This window comes from Bacillus rossius, chromosome 1 (genome assembly GCF_032445375.1).
Source record: "Bacillus rossius redtenbacheri isolate Brsri chromosome 1, Brsri_v3, whole genome shotgun sequence".
Classification (NCBI taxonomy): Eukaryota; Metazoa; Arthropoda; class Insecta; order Phasmatodea; family Bacillidae; genus Bacillus; species Bacillus rossius.
Window position 1 is genome coordinate 135,977,774 of NC_086330.1, and position 16,407 is coordinate 135,994,180.

Sequence of the window (16,407 nt, forward strand, 5' to 3'; positions counted from 1 at the left end):
TGTAGGTGCTAATTTTGCCATTGCATTAAATCACCAAACACTCTTTGTGATGTAGGTATACAATATTTCCAATTTTTTATGTAACTGAATGTTTGACAAATATTAAAAACAAAAAAAAAAAAATATTGAAAGCTGTGAATACATGAAGAACAGTATACATTTAAATAAGATAGGCCTACCAAAACTATTGAGCTTATCAAATTATACATATACTTACCAAATGAAATGTGTTGACCATCTGGTGTGTATCATGTTGCCATGAATATTATTTTTATGCTATATAGTTTCTGTTAAATACTATGTATTAATTTATTGCTCTACAGTTTCTGTTATGGACTTTGTCTCCAGATTGCCATTTATATGACTTATTCTCTACATTCTCAGTACTTGTAATTGTTTCTGTTTGTTGCAGGTATGTAAGGAAATTAGAAAATGAGCTGAAACATTAAACTCCTTGGACACTCCATAGAAAGGAAGAATTATTTTCTGTTTAATGCTGGCATGTGAAGACATTAGAACATTTTCTTGTAGATTAAATTCTTTGGACATTCAATGAAAATGAATTATTTTGTGAATTTTTGTTATAATAGTGCTTTTTTATTTCACTTAGAATTTTATTTCATTGCCAGTTAATTGATAGTAACTAAGAAAGTGAAATAAATTTTTTTTTTGGAGAAATAAAGAGTATTTTTTACAACCTTATATTTCATGATTGTCTATCTTCAAAACTTACCAAACTTGGGTGATTCATATGGAAAAAATAATGCTGTCATTTAAAGGAAAGAAAAGTGTAAAGATTTTTGCTGAACGTTCATAATAAATAATTTTACCTTTTGACATGTCAGTTATCTTTAAAACACATTGTAGTTATTAGTATGTACAAGAAAGAAAGTGCAAGATTTTATGCCTTTAAAATATTAGTGTTTAAATATTCAATGTGTCTTCGTTTTTTTCATTCCACAGCACATAAATGAATTTTTTTTTATAAAGTGAACATATAAATTTAAATGTAACATGTAACCTTTTATGTGGTATCGCTTTCAAGATACATTCACCCACTGTGTTGGTACATATCAAGTAAACCAACGAATAAGTGTTGGTACATATCAAGTAAACCAACGAACAATTAGGAAAGCTACAATGATAGGATTTTTTATACAGGAACGTTACGCTTAAAATAATACAATGGAAAGAGATTACTGTGGACACAAAAAAAAATTTAATATATACGTATATATATTTTTTTTCATTAAAAAAAATATTCTTTAGTGACAATCTAGGCTGCAAATGTCTCATACATTACTGAATTTCTATACTGAGCATTACCAACACAGAGCTTACACAGTAATATTTCCTCTTTACATTATACCATCAGGTGACACTACAAAGTCTCATAACATGCTATTGTTTTAAACAACCTCAGAATGTATCTTTATGGACAATTACTTTTATGGTGAGAAACATAATGTAGTAATTTGTAAATAAAATAATTGTTTATATAATTTACTTAATAGTCATGCAGTATAGCTGCACAGTATGAACCTCACAAATATAATGAAACCAGTTTTTAGTGAATGACCACAATATTAACTCTCAGCATTTTCACACACATGTCTTGAAATATTGTGGTAAATGACTTTCTCACCTCTAAATCTTTTTTCTCTCGTTACCCACACATCCCTGGGTCATCTTTGTGGAGCCGGGCTTATCCCAACCGCCTTAGATTTAACCCTGCCACGTGACCACGCCACAGGGTCGACAATTATGGAACTCGCTGACTCCAGAGGTAAGCGTTTTAATTTAATGTAGCCGTGCATATGTCTGCTGGCACAAACAAAGACATTAAAGCACTTGTAGATTCACGGCTCGTAGAGCCTGTTCGAGTCGTAATTCAAAAACATACGGGTATGGCCGACTCCATGCAAATCCCCAATAAGACTGCTGTTAGATGTAACGTAAGCACATAACGAAGCAATCAGAAACTTTTGTCAGAGTAAAGTATAAGGTATAACGCATAGTGTAACACCGCAATGCATAGCATGCCAATAAATGCGAGAACAAATTGACAGTGATTTCCCTTACCTAAGTTAGGCATCAGCCAACCATGCTGCCTGAGGAGTGTGATACGACTTCTCTAGTTAGTAATCCAACCACCGCCACGATCCTAGTGAACAAAGCTGGGGCCGACGACCCACCAAACAGCTGCATAAGTTAGCCTGGCACCCTCCCGGAAAGAAAATAAAATTTTAAGCTGTAAATATATAAAGATGATTTTGAATTTTCCATGAAAAAAAATTGAAACATGCTATAGATACAACACTAAATATAATTATCCTGAAACATGTTGAATTCAGTTAAGTTCTGTTACATAGTTGAACAGTGACGAGATTCTGCAAGATAGGAATAGCCTCTGTCCTTAAGTATGGGCGGTGGGCCTTCACTAATCAAAATTCCCGCGCGTCTTGTTAAAAGAAAAACAAAGTCCCGAAGTTGACCGAAGGTTAAGTCTTCGGGCATGTTCGGGTTGGTCCTCAACCCTTTGTGAAATGTAGGCTTCCCGTCTAAGAAGGGGAGGTCTGGATACTCCCCAACCAAGCCAGCATGCAAAAGTGGCACACCTAATGTCTCCGTAGTTCCGCTCCGCTCCACCATCTGACCTGCAGCGCTGGTTGTCTTGCGGTGGTATTTTAAGCTTTATTGATATGAACAACTCAACATAATAATCATTTAAATTTTTATTTAAATGTTAAAAATGCATTAATCTCCAGATATCGATGCAGTATTAAATTGGATGTGTTTATTTTTTATAAGTTGGGGAATTATTTTTATAAATTAGGTTACGAAGTATAGTTTCCACATTGGCATTGGCGGGAAGCCGGGAACTTCATTGTGAGCAAGGAACATTGATTGTTAGTAAAGAGAATAAGCGTATATTATTTTAATCGTGAAAATGCCTAACCATTGTGTTGCACCTGGGTGCAAAACAAATTATCAGGCAAAGTCGGACGAGAAAGTTGCAATATTCCGAGTTCCCAATGATGACAATGCTAGGCAATTGTGGCAGAAAGCAATTCAATGAGACAAGTTTGTACTTAAAAGATCCCATTATGTATGCGAAAAACATTTTGTGGAAGACGACATTATCACAAAAAAGGAACACAAAGATCAGTTCGGAAACGTCATTGGAATAGTAAGTTAAATTTTATTATTTGTATGAATGTAGTCTAAAGATTACTTATTTTTGTAGGCCTATAGGCCAGACGTTTTTAAAAATGGAATGTATGATGTCGAATTTTATTAATGACCAGCACAACCCTGATAATACCTGTTTGTAAGGAGTTTGACAATACACCATTTTTTATTAAAATACAAAATTTGCAAAACGAGTGCGGTCTCTTCCTTAAAAAAATAATAAAAATTCCAAAATACTTTTATTCAGTGCTCAGTGTTATTTCAAAAGGCACAGATACGGAATTCCAACTCGTTTAGGAGTAATCGCCGTTTGTAATTTACATTACAATACCTGTGCATTCATGTGGTCGTTGAAATTATTTTTGCTTGCTATGTATGTGCGTCTTGTTTGTTTTCGACAACTTATAAAAACGTATATATTTTTTATTTGGATATTGTAATGCAATGTAAATAAAAAATTTAAAAAAATACGTCCCTACTATGCACCCAAGCTGAAGCATCAACCCTTGACATGTGGCACAAAACATTAAAGATGACACTTATTTGCATAGCAAATAATGTATTGTAAATGCAGGTTTGGTATTGTTATTCAAATACTTAAATCAGCCAAGTTATGTAATTTGATTCAGCCTTTAATTTTAAATGTTAAAATATAGTGTAGTTATATTAAAATTCATTGCATTGTATCAAATACTGTCGTAACTCTCTATGTTTGTAATTATGGAGTAGAGGGGCACCATGGAAATAAAAAAAATTATTTTTACTTCTTTACATGATTCCTGATCATTCTGCAAAACGGCATTGCGATATTTCCAGTAATTTGCATAAAATTACCTTTTTAAACGAGTGTATTTTTTTAAGTTTTATAGATATTAACATATTAGGTTGTGGAAACGTGGCCCTATGCCCGATTATCACGTTATTGTGCGTCCTCCGGCGATGATTTTAAACTATCGTTGTATCGTATATTATTTACCTCTTGTTTGTTTTTCACGAGAATTGACAAATTCATCATAACGCCTAGTGATATATTTCCACCGCAAGACACCTAGCGCTAGAGTTGAATAGCGGACGTCGAACGAACTATGGAGACAGTAAGTTGTCACTTTTATCTGGCGAGTGTCCAGACCTCCCCTTCTTAGACCGTGACCAGCACCAAGCGAGACTAGCAATGATTATGAAAATGGTGCACACGCTTTACCAAGGCACGGATCTCATTTTTGTGCATTCATTAATCTTTGAACTGAATATACCCGTTTGTTATTGTTTTCTTACGATCGGATTGTTTTGTATTTTACGTTTCTCAAGTTAAAATTTGATTGAAAATTGTTCTGTTGCATAAAGTTGTTTGTAAAATGAAACAAACAAGCAAAAATTTTTGATTTACTTTTTACAATAGTCTAATTTTTTTATTTCTAATTTAGGCTTGGTGACTTTTCCGCCCCTCCAAGAAAGGACTTCAAACATTTTGTAAGGCCACTGTTTCTCATGTCAGCTTTACTTGATTATGGAGTGTATTTTACATTTCTGATGGTTTTGGTATATGTATATATAATGATGAATTCATATCTTTCATTAATATAATGCAATTATTTACACATTATGTATTTAAGTTAATCTGACATAGTGCAGGTATGATAAATTGAATTTATATAGTTTAAAACGAATTTATGTTATTTGTAATAATTGTTACTTAATGGGAAAATATTTTTCCCTGGAGTATCGAAAGTATCGAACTAAAAAAAACAATACAGAATCGAGTATCGAAAGTGTGGCATCGTCCCACCACTACTTTTGACATATTTTCTTTAGAGGTGGCCTGTAGGGCGACGGACTTGTCATGAAGGTTGAAGTGGGTTTAAAGCGATGCCGTCTAGCATTGTGAGTGACAGCATCCTGCCATTGTACGGCTGGTTTCTTAGCGAGTAGCGGTTTGTGAAAGGGGGGAGGGGAGTTGAAATGAACTGAAAATTTCTGAAAACATCTATTACGACCCTATTCCTGGGAACCATGAGGGGTCGTTTCAGAGAGGTTTGACTGTATATATTGTGCGGGTACACGTAGAGCTAGCTTTTGCAGGCCCCACGTTGGTGAAGTCAGTTTATTTATGAGCGAGTGCACATAATAGCTCTTGTATACAAATGGCCCCACCGTTGTGTTACATAGAATTACGTGGGTACACTTCTCTGTACTAAAGGGATCCACTCTGGGTTAGACAATTAACTACGTGTGTTAACCTCTATGCAGAGGGGCTGTGCTTAGATAAAAATTAGGGCTGTTCCGATACCTCAATTTCCGATACCGATTCCGATACTCCGATAACACCACTGATTCCGATACCAAAACCGATACTCTCAATTTTTATTTGTTTTCTTACCAAGAGTTAAAACTTTACATAAAATGTATGTTAAATTGTAATATGCCTGACATTTTTTAATCAATTGTGTTTATTTGATTTACATATTAACAAATTCTGATTTTGCTCCTGAAAAGTAACTGTATTTAGGAGTGCTTGAGATTACACTTCAAAAAAATCAACCGATGCACATGATCTGGCAGCAGAGATGACCTGTGATCAGTTACAATCAACCCTGCTTGAGAAAATATTTGCTCTGAATTAACTGATCCTGCAGGAACTCCAGTACTCTGCACATGAATGCTTGAGTGAGCAGAGTGGTGTGCTCAGGTAACGAGCAATCTCTTTTTCTGACGACAGTGGTGCATCAAAAAAAGAGTTTTAGCTAAAAAAAAAAGAAGAAAAAGAAGTAAAATTACTGGTACAAACATAACAGAAACAAAACAAAAACAAAATTAAACATCCTTTTTTTTCAATAATGTTGTCGTCGCTCCGCTCGCCCTCCCTCGTCGCTCGACGCCCGGTTGCTCATTTGTACTAGGTAGAGTGGGGTTCGGCCAGTGTGGCCAGTGAGGGACAAGCTAAGACGCCACCAGTCCGCGACGAACACCCGATTTATTGATACAAGGCCCTGTACATGGGGCTGTCCCAACCCCGCCTGCGACAGTCTGGCCCCGTGGGGACACGAGGGTTTATCCCCTGACCGGATACTCTGCGTTACGCTCTGGCTAACCTGCACCGTACTATGTCCGGTAGTTCAGAGGCACCCGGAAAGGTGGCGCGACACTAACACACTATGCCACGGGATACTGTATGTAGACCTAAATGCCCCGTAATATATTATAAATTATATGCACCGTAGAGGCTACTACTCCTAGCCGCATAAAAGAACAAGTTTTAATTATAATTCGGACACTGACTCCTAGCTGCCACTATGCCTGCATCGCGATGCACTGACTCCTGGTTGGCTCACAGCTCAGCGACCATCTCGAGGCACGACTCCTCTTGTGACGCGACCGCTCCTCATGCCTGCCTGGCAACGACTAACTCCCCTCCGCGGCGTGCGACGGCTCATCCCTTCCCCTCCCCCGCGTCCCGTGCTGCCCCTGACGTGTCGCAGACGGGTGTGACATAATCGCCCAGTGAACATGATAAGAACAAAACATAAGCACTTCAAATGATAGAATTAAATATTTACAATAAAATAATGTTAATAAATATTTACAATGATTTATCTTGCTGTAACACAGCGTCCAGTCTTTACGTATTTTACCGTTGATTTCCCTGGCGCGCGCGAATCTTTCTTGCCCCCCCCCCCCCCCCCCCCCCCCCCGCCATTGCCGCACTGCACAATTCGGCGCACACACGAAACAAGGCAGGAGAAGGCATTGGCATGTCATAACGGGCTGTGAGAGCTTGGTCGACGTCAAATGCCCCCCCTCCCAAGAGACTGTTATGCTGGCCAACATCTTTCATTTATTCACACGCCACTGCACTGGGGGGTAAGGGAAACAAGTGTGCCCCCTCATTAGGGAGGGGTGTAGTATGTTGTTTCCACACGAAGTAGGGTAGCTAGTACTGTATGCTAAACCGGGGTGCCGTGTCCCTTTGCTGTGACACCGACATTTGGTAGCACTCGTAATCCCCCAAGTACGCGGGGGCTCTCCGTGTCCGTGCGGGGCGAGAGCCTGTCATCGGCTCTGCTCCAGCCGGTGGGGAAGGGGTAGCCTTGGGGGTGGAGGTGAAAATTTCGCCAGTCTCCTGGTTCAGGGAGGCGGGAACCTCCAACTGTACGGGGGTTGCCGGCTCATCTGTCTCTAATTCCTGTATCTCCTCCCAGTGTTCCCCCTCGTTCGAACAGCCCATCTGCCTCGCATTTCGTCGCCTTCGCTGTGGGTAGCGCCTCTCCTACATCTCCTCCCCCTCAGTCAGGTTCCGTAACTGTCATAGAGAATGTTGCGTCTGTCAGACTCATTTCCAATGGCCAGCATGGGACCCATGTCTCCTCTCTCGTCTCCTCTTCCTCAGAGTCCGGTTCTGTTACTGTCACAGAGAATTTAGAGTCTGCTAGGCTCATGTCCAAAGGCTAGAGTGGGGCCCGTGTCTCCCCCTCTGTGTCGTCCCCCGCAGAGACTGGTGTAGTGACGAACCTGGGGACTTTTGAGTCCGTCCCCATGGCGTCTGTGCTCTCGCACATCGTGCCCTCGTCAGTTTCGTCCCGCTCTCTAGTGTCAAATTCCGTGCACGCCACGGGTACCGTCTGTCCTGCTCGTGGCCCTGTGGGGCCAGGTTCCGGAGTGACTCTCTCTCCTTCGTGCCCGTAGGGGCTTGCTTCCCCACGTCAGGGCTTTGTTTATGTCCCCCGTCCTGGTCTGGGGGCGTGTCACATTGTTCCGGTCTGGCTGCGCACGTGTCGGCACGATGGGGTGCAGTGTGATTGCGCAGCGCCAGGTTTCTGCAGTCGGGTGGTGCCTGATTGGAGTGGTAGGGGGAGAAGTGGTCTGTCCCGCCCCTGTGCTTGGTGCCCAGGGCAGTGGTGTCTCCCCGGCGACCATACGCAGGTCGTCCCGGTGTATTTTTGCCCGTCGGCTACTTTTTGTCTGTACTAGGTAGGCCGTAGCTTCTTGTACATACTTCACTGGAATTGGATAACATTTCCAGTGGTAAGGTGGATCTTCATTAATTCTAATTTTAGCTTGGTAGAATTTATTCCGGCCTGGCTTGTCTGAAAATACAGTCTGAAAATTAGCCAGTACACTGAACAGCTGTTGCAGCTGGTTGGGTGCTACACTCTTCACATCTTGTAGCGACTGTCTAATGTCTTCAAGTGATGCCTGGAGTTGCTCACTGATTTTCACTGTATGTTTTAAATAGAATTGCTCTGCTCCATTCTATAATGAATTGTTTACTCTTTGCTTGCTCCCTTCCTGCTCCTCCCTTCCTTTCAGCGAATTTGGAAAATTGTTTTGTAGACTTGTGCAAGATTGGAGCATGATTCCCAGTATGTGAACTGTAGGCTGAATTTGTACATGCATTGTAATTCAGGTATAAACTTTAATGGGTTTATATCTAGCTACATATCTGCCTGTGCATAGGTTCATTGTATAAAATTCCAACAAAATTGTTCCTCACATGCCACTTGCCAGTAAGTGTTACTGGAGTCTCACAGTCACACAATTGTAAATCTATCGCTACACCAAACTGTGATAGAAAATCAGTCCCAATTATTAATGGCTTCGATACGCCTTTCACTACCAGTGCAGTCATGTTCTTAGGTTTTCCTAGGCCTTGCACTATAATCAGCGCCTGTCTATTGACTACAGGGATCGCCCTTGATGTCACTCCTATTATCTTGAGTGCTGGCACTGGAATATTAGGTATCTTGATACCTTGTTGTTCGAGGTAGTTCACTAACTCCTCGCTGATACATGTGACTTCAGTGCCACTGTCTATTAAGGCATCTACATCACAATCACAAATCTTAAATGTCACATAGGGACAAACTGTGCATATTTGATGAACTGAGTTTTCATCATTCTCATTAAACAAAAAATCTCTTTCACTTTCACGAAACATAACAGTGCATATAAACTTATTATAACTTATGCAGCTGTATATTGGAGTTGTATCATACACCCCTGAGCCTGAATAGAGGGTTTCTGTTCGGGGCGATCGCACGGAAACCCGTTCTAGTTTAACGTTGAAGGCCTAAAGATAGGATACGAGGAGGAAGGCCATAGCATGGCAAGGATTGAGGAATGGTATTTGATTTCATAATAACATACTTATTTAACATGGCGTTTTATTAGGCCACAAAAAAATGTATTAATGAACACTAGAAACAGCAGAAACAATTAGGTTAACAAGAATATCCAGAATCAATTAAATTCATAATAAACATAGCAAAATTTCAAGTGAACGAGCCATTATCAAGGCTACAAAATATAGAGAACTAGAAAACAAGTTACAAGTTACGAGTTACGCCGGCGAAACAGTGCGCAGTCCCATTACGGACCATCAAAAGGGGGCGTCACAAGATAGACGCTTTGACAACAGCAAAATTACAACAACGGCCGGTGGCATGAATGGTAATACAGTAAACACCGATGGCACGTTTTAGCTCATTTGGAGAGTTTGTGCCAGGGAAAGATGCCTGGAAGACGTATGCAGAACGGTGGAACTATTACCTGATGGCCAACAAGGTCACCGACAAAGAAGAGCAGAAGGCTATATTTTTCACGGTGTGTGGCACAGAACTTTATAACCTGGTTTCGTCACTGGTATCTCCAAAGGCTACGAGCGAGGTGGCGATATCCGAGATTTTGGACTTACTGTCGACACATTTCGAACCTGAGTCAGGTAGTGGAGTCTTTCAAGTTTCACAAGTGAGACCAACAAGAAGGTGAAAATATTGCCGAGTATGTAGTGGCTTTGCGGCAGCTGGCGGCACACTGCAATTTTGCCGACCTCGAAAGGATTCTATGCGATCATCTAGTGTGCGGGGTTCAAGATAAAACAGTGCAACATGCGATGTTATCTAAGGGCAAGCTCACGTTCAAGGCGGCAGTGGACTTGGCGGTAGCGGCAGAGACGGCAAGTCGGAATTTATGTGATATCCGGGGAGCAGTGGGGATTGAACTGGTTGGTGCAATGGGTGGTATCAAAATAGACAAACAGACACCGGGAGACAAAACGTTTTTCAAGATGTTATGGTAGGAAATTCTTACCTAACGAGAATTCCCTAAAAGGCAGAACAACAGCAATAAACGGGAGTCTAAGAGATTGCGTAACTCCTAGGCCCTAGGAAACCCGGGATTCACAGGCAGAGGCGACCCGAGGTTCACAGGTGACCGAGCCCTTAGCAACAATGCAGTGAGCACTGATTGGCTCTAGATGATGTCACTTCGGGTCTGTGCTGATTGGCTCTTGATGATGTCACTCGGGGCTCGCCGGGTATAAATACGGATTTGTTAACAAGCAGCAAGCAGAAGGTGCCTGGCTACTAGCCAGAGGCTTCGGCTTACACCACCGCTCCGAAGAAGACTACAAATCGTCACGCTGCCTCCATCGCCCACGACGTCCGAAACTTCGCTGCACCACGACGCTGCCGACTTAGAAAAATCCGCACCCGAGGCAGAAGGGATCGCTGCTCCGCCACGAGAGACAGTCACTCTGCATCCAGAGGTCCCAACCGGACTCTGCCTGCGGCCGCGCCGTCACCTCCGGAGTACATCACCTCCGTCCGAAGCCGAGGTGGGACTTAGCCGAATTCCAACAAGGCCATAAGTGGAACTTAATCTTTTTCACTCTGGATCGGGACTTAGCCGCAGACGACATACCACGAAGAAATGGACTTAGCCTCAGACGCCACGACAAAAAAAAAAAAAACTCGCCACCAATACTCGCTAGGAGCGAGTGGGAACTCGCTCGGCAAGTAATTTTGAGGAAAGCTGCTAATCGAATTTGACGTCCTCGGGGGTGGGCGAATACCACCTAAAGGTAAATAGTGAGGGGAGCAGACTTTCGATTAGGGACACTGGCTCAGCGAGTGGCGAAGGAGTGAGTCAGCGCAACGAGAGTGGAGGTCGACATCTACGTCGTTCGCATACAGCGACGAGGGTTTATAGGCAGCGTTGGCGAACTTACCCGGAATTGATTTTGTACATAGAGTAGTTGACTGATAGAGACCGGACTGAGATGCCGGAAAGCCGTAACTAGGAATAAAGACTACGAGTTGGCCGCACCTCAATAGAGTGTAGGCGGATACGCCACTAGGGGTGTTATTTAAATGTTTGTTATATAAATAGAGGGCGGACCAAAACTTGTGGCGTAGGTTAATAGTATAAGTCTAAGTCAAGTATATATGCTGAATTCTGTGTAAGATAAAGTTCTTGTAATTTTGCGTAGTATTATAAGTCTAAGTCCAGTTAATGATTTGAATTGTGTAAAGTTAATTTAATTTTGCAACGTAGTTTTTGGAAGTATCAGTAAAATAATTCAAAGAATATTTTAATACAAAAGTTACATTGTTTGTTCCGATTGCTCTCATAATCTCTAAACGTATCTGTTAGGGTTATTATTTGTTCTGTGTTGGTAATTGTTGCATGGAATTAAAAATGTGTAATTTGTGTTCACAGACACCGTCAGCCATTTGCTGTTAACCGACTTCTGCTACTGAAGCAAACGACGACATATAAATATAAAGTTTGCATGTTTCTCGTGTGTTATGTTATAACCAATAAAAACATCTTGTACACAAAACTGTTTAAGTTTTTTTTCGCAAGACAAAAACCCACCCTATCTCCCTTGACAACTATTTTCGAGTCGCTGCAGGAGATAACAAAGACACCAACTAGGAGTGATCAATCAGAAAGGCAGCCATCATGCTGGAGATGTGCTGGGTCTCATAACCCCCACACATGTAGGCATCGGGGCACTGTGTGTAATTTTTGCTCCAAGAAAGGTAATTTAGAAAGGTCATGTATAACGCAAACAAGAGGAAGGGGCAACCGAGAGAGTGCCAATTACAGGGTAACTGGAGATAAGCAGCCATTGGATGAAGACACCGCAACATACAGCTTATACAATGTTAACAGTAACCCCTTGAAAAGCCGCCCACCGATCAAAGTGGACGTGTGGTTAGATGGGCGTCAGTTGGAGATGGAAGTCGACACTGGGGCTGGCCGCACTATTATTAGCAGTGATACATACAAACAGTTGTGGCCAGAGCAACCGGAGCTACAAGCTGCAAATATTGTACTGCATACTTGGTCGCAAGAACGGTTGGGAGTTTTGGGATATATGAATGTACAAGTGCAAATGAAAACAGCATCAGCTAGGTTGACCCTGTTGGTGGCAAAGGGGGAAGGTCCAAGCTTGCTAGGGCATAGTTGGTTGGAGCCTTTAGGAATTAGCGTAGAGGAGATCCATTATATTCATCAGGAACGAGTTACAAAAGTAATCCAGGAATACCCAGGGGTATTTTGAGATATGGAGCTAGGACGTTATACCGGACCACCAGTGACCATAGAGCTTGAGGTAGGGGCGAAGCCAATATTTCGTAAAAGCCGGCCAGAGGGATTTGCGTTGGCAGAGAAGGTCAGTGAAGAGATTGACCAGTTGGTGGAACGAGGGTTACTAGAACCCGTGACGTATTCAACATGGGTTACACCTTTAGTGCCGGTACGGAAAAAAGACGGATCAGTTTGACTCTGCGGCGACTACAAATGTACCGTCAATACGGTATGCAAGAAAAATTACCACTACCTTCCGACCACAAAGGAGGCATTCTCGAATCTGGCAGGTGGGAGATTTTTCACAAAGTTAGACCTAGCTGAAGCATATTTGCAAGTTTCAGTGGATGAGGTGACGGCAGAACGTCTCACGGTGAACACGATGAAAGGACTGTTCAAGGTCAAACAGTTGCCTTTTGGAGTATGTGTTGCTCTTGGATGACATATTGATTACAGGAGCAACAGAAGAGCAACATTGGGTACGGGTGCATCAAGTGCTAAGAAATATTGAGGAAGCCGGTTTACGTCTTAACAAATCAAAATGCATGTTTGCAGCCATAGCAGTGAAGTTCTTGGGGTACATGGTGGACAGCCAAGGGATACACCCGACAAGCGAGAAAGTGCGAGCAATACATGGGGCCCCAAAACCGACAACATGGAAGGAGCTTAGTCTTTTTTGGGGCTGTTAAATTTTTATGAGCGGTTTCTACCACAGAAAGCAGCCCTCTTGGAACCCCTACACAGATTGCTCGACCAGGGGAAGGAATGGGAATGGACACAAGCCCATCAACAGGCATTTGAGGCTGCGAAGAAACTTCTGCAGTCAGACGCGGTGCTCACCCACTATGATGGCACAAAGCACATTATTCTAATCTGCAATGCCTCTGAACACAGCCTGGGGGTGGTGCTGGCCCATGAGACTGAAGATAGGGAATCACCAATAGCGTATGGATCTCGTACCCTGCATAAACAGGAGAGGAACTATGCACAGATAGACAATGAGACTTTGGCCATCATGTTCGGGGTGACCATGTTTCGACAATATTTGGCGGCACGACCCTTTACGATCGTGACCGACCATAAACCACTCTTACGGCTTCTGGACCCAAGTAAACAGACCCCGGACACACTGTCACCCCGCTTGCTGTGTTGGAGTCTCTGGTTGTCCATGTATGATTACAGGTTAATATACAAACCAGGGTAGAAGATTGGCCATGCGGATGCGTTGAGCAGATTTCCATTACTGGCACCAGAGACGCAGGTTCCAGCGGTGGGTGACGTGTTGATGTTGGAGGTGTTGCCAGAACCCCCAATTGATGCCACAAGGCTAGCTACCCTGATGGAGGAGGACCCGGTATTGAGGCTCGTGAAGAAAAACACAATGTAAGGCTGGCCTGAGGACGGCGGGACAGACGAGCTGCATCACTATTGGAATCGGAGGGAAGAACTGTCATTATACAATGGATGTATATTATGGGGGAATCGGGTGGTGATACCAACGGTAGTACAGCGGAGCCTGCTGGCAATTGTGCATGCCAACCACGATGGAATAGTACGGTCTAAAGCAGTGGCTCGCAGTTATATGTGGTGGCAGCAAATGGATCAGGATATAGAAAGAGACGTTCGAGAGTGCACCGAATGCCAACAGCTTCGAGCTAACCCCGCAAAAATAAAGGAGGTAAGCAGGCCTCCAGAAACAAAACCGTGGGCCAGGCTTCACGTTGACTTTTTTGGGCTGTTTCAGGGGAAGATGTTCCTCCTGGTAGTGGATTCGAACTCCAAATGGCTGGAGGTGAAAATGGTAGCATCAGGGTCCTCCACGGCTGTGATTCGAGAGCTGAGAGAAATGTTTAGCTACCATGGGATACCGGAGTGAATCGTATCTGACAACGGTACGGCGTTTGTCTCACAGGAGATAAGAAGTTTGCGGCACGGAACGGCATCTGACTCGTTCAGGCAACACCATTCCACCCTTCCAGCAATGGGCAAGCGGAACGGATGGTACAAACAATGAAGGGAAAGCTAAGAAAGTTGGGAGATGGGGATTGGCAAACGAGACTGGCCAGGACCCTCTTTGCGCTTCGGACGACGCCATGTGCAGGATTACAGAATACCCCGGCGGAACTGTTGATGGGGAGGACACTACGTACAGCTCTGGACCTGTTGCACCCAAGGAGTCAACCAGTGGCCCATCAGCCGTCATCCCCAACCACAGAAGTATCAGAAGGGCGGCAGTTTCACATAGGAGAGCAGATACTGTTCCGTAACTACCATGGAGGGGCGAAGTGGTTGCCAGGAGTAATAAGTGCATCACAAGGACAGTGGATTTATGAAGTGGCCGATGCATCGAGCAACAAATACAGGAGACATGTAGATCAGCTGTTACGACGTGTAGGACAGAGCCAGCACATACTGGTTCCCCGAGAACAGATACAGTTACCGATACATTCTAGAACAGAGAGGAATGGAAGGAGAGACGAGGAAGAGGAGCTGGAGAGGAAACAGGAAGGGAACCTGGTAGCGGGCCAACAAAGGGAGTGAACGCCAATGGAGGACCGCAGTGGGCAGCAGCAGGTGCAGCAAAGGGCAGAAGTGACATGGAGGGACTATCGTCAGGAAGGGGGCCATTCGTCAGGTTCGGACGAACAGGCTGCCCTGAGTCGTGAGCTCGACCAACCTACAAGCCCGGGTCTAGTCCGTTTAGAGGTTTTGAACGAGAGGTTAGCAGTGAACACAAGGGGGAACCAAGGGGACACGAGCAAAACATGACTCGCAGACGGAGGCAACTACCAGCAAAGCTGAAGGACTATGCAGATATGCCATCCTTGTGGAGTGCCTGTCAGTAGTGAGCAACATTTGGCATAATAAAGAGCAAATAAGTAGGAGGGGGGGGGGGACCGGGGGCACTCCCCTGGAAAATTTTGTTTAGTAAGTGCAAAATGGTGCTATTTAAACCATTTTCCTGGTAGACATACCACGAATAACACTCGTGTCTTCAGCAGTTTTGAAGTGGTTTACACTAACCTCTAAGGCTACCATTTTCTTCATGTTTTTGGGATACGACATGACGCCTACATTCATCGCGTCTACCGTGTTTTACAGAAAAATCACACTTGCACGTCTCACAAAACACTTTGTTTGTAGATGTTTTTGAAGGTTGTAAGCATGTATATTCTTCAGTGTAAGATCTCCGATAATGCTGATTCGGTAGCCCGCTAGATTTATTCGCACTTGAAGGCTCGCACATATTTTCAGTGATAAGGTGGGTCTACACTATATAACAAAAACAAGTTATATTTGTAACATGTTATACAACAAGTTATACAACTTGTTTCATAACATGTTACATAACAAGTTAAATAATAAGTTCTATAACAAGTAATACAACTTGTTTCATAACATGTTACATGTTTTTAAATGTGTATACCAGTGTGGACAAACGGCCAACATGTTATACAACAAGTTATTTAACTTCCTTTGATCTTTACCGACACTGCATGGGAAACATATAACTTGTTTTATAACACTTATTTTGTTATAAAACATGGTGTTATATAACATTTTTCTTCACGTTTTCATAACAAGTTATATAACTTTGTTGTATAACTTGTAATATAATTTTCATTATTTTCATTTTGTAACATCCTGAATCCAGGCAGCATGGATTCAGGATGGGGTTCTCATGCGAGACCCAGATGGCTGGGCTGTTGGAAGACCTGGTGGAAGCGGTGGACGGGGGGAAGCAGATAGATGCAATCTTTATAGATTTTGAAAAGGCGTTTGATAAGGTCCCCCATAGGAGGTTAATGGAAAAGGTTGAGTTGCTGGTGAGGGATGGAAGGGTGG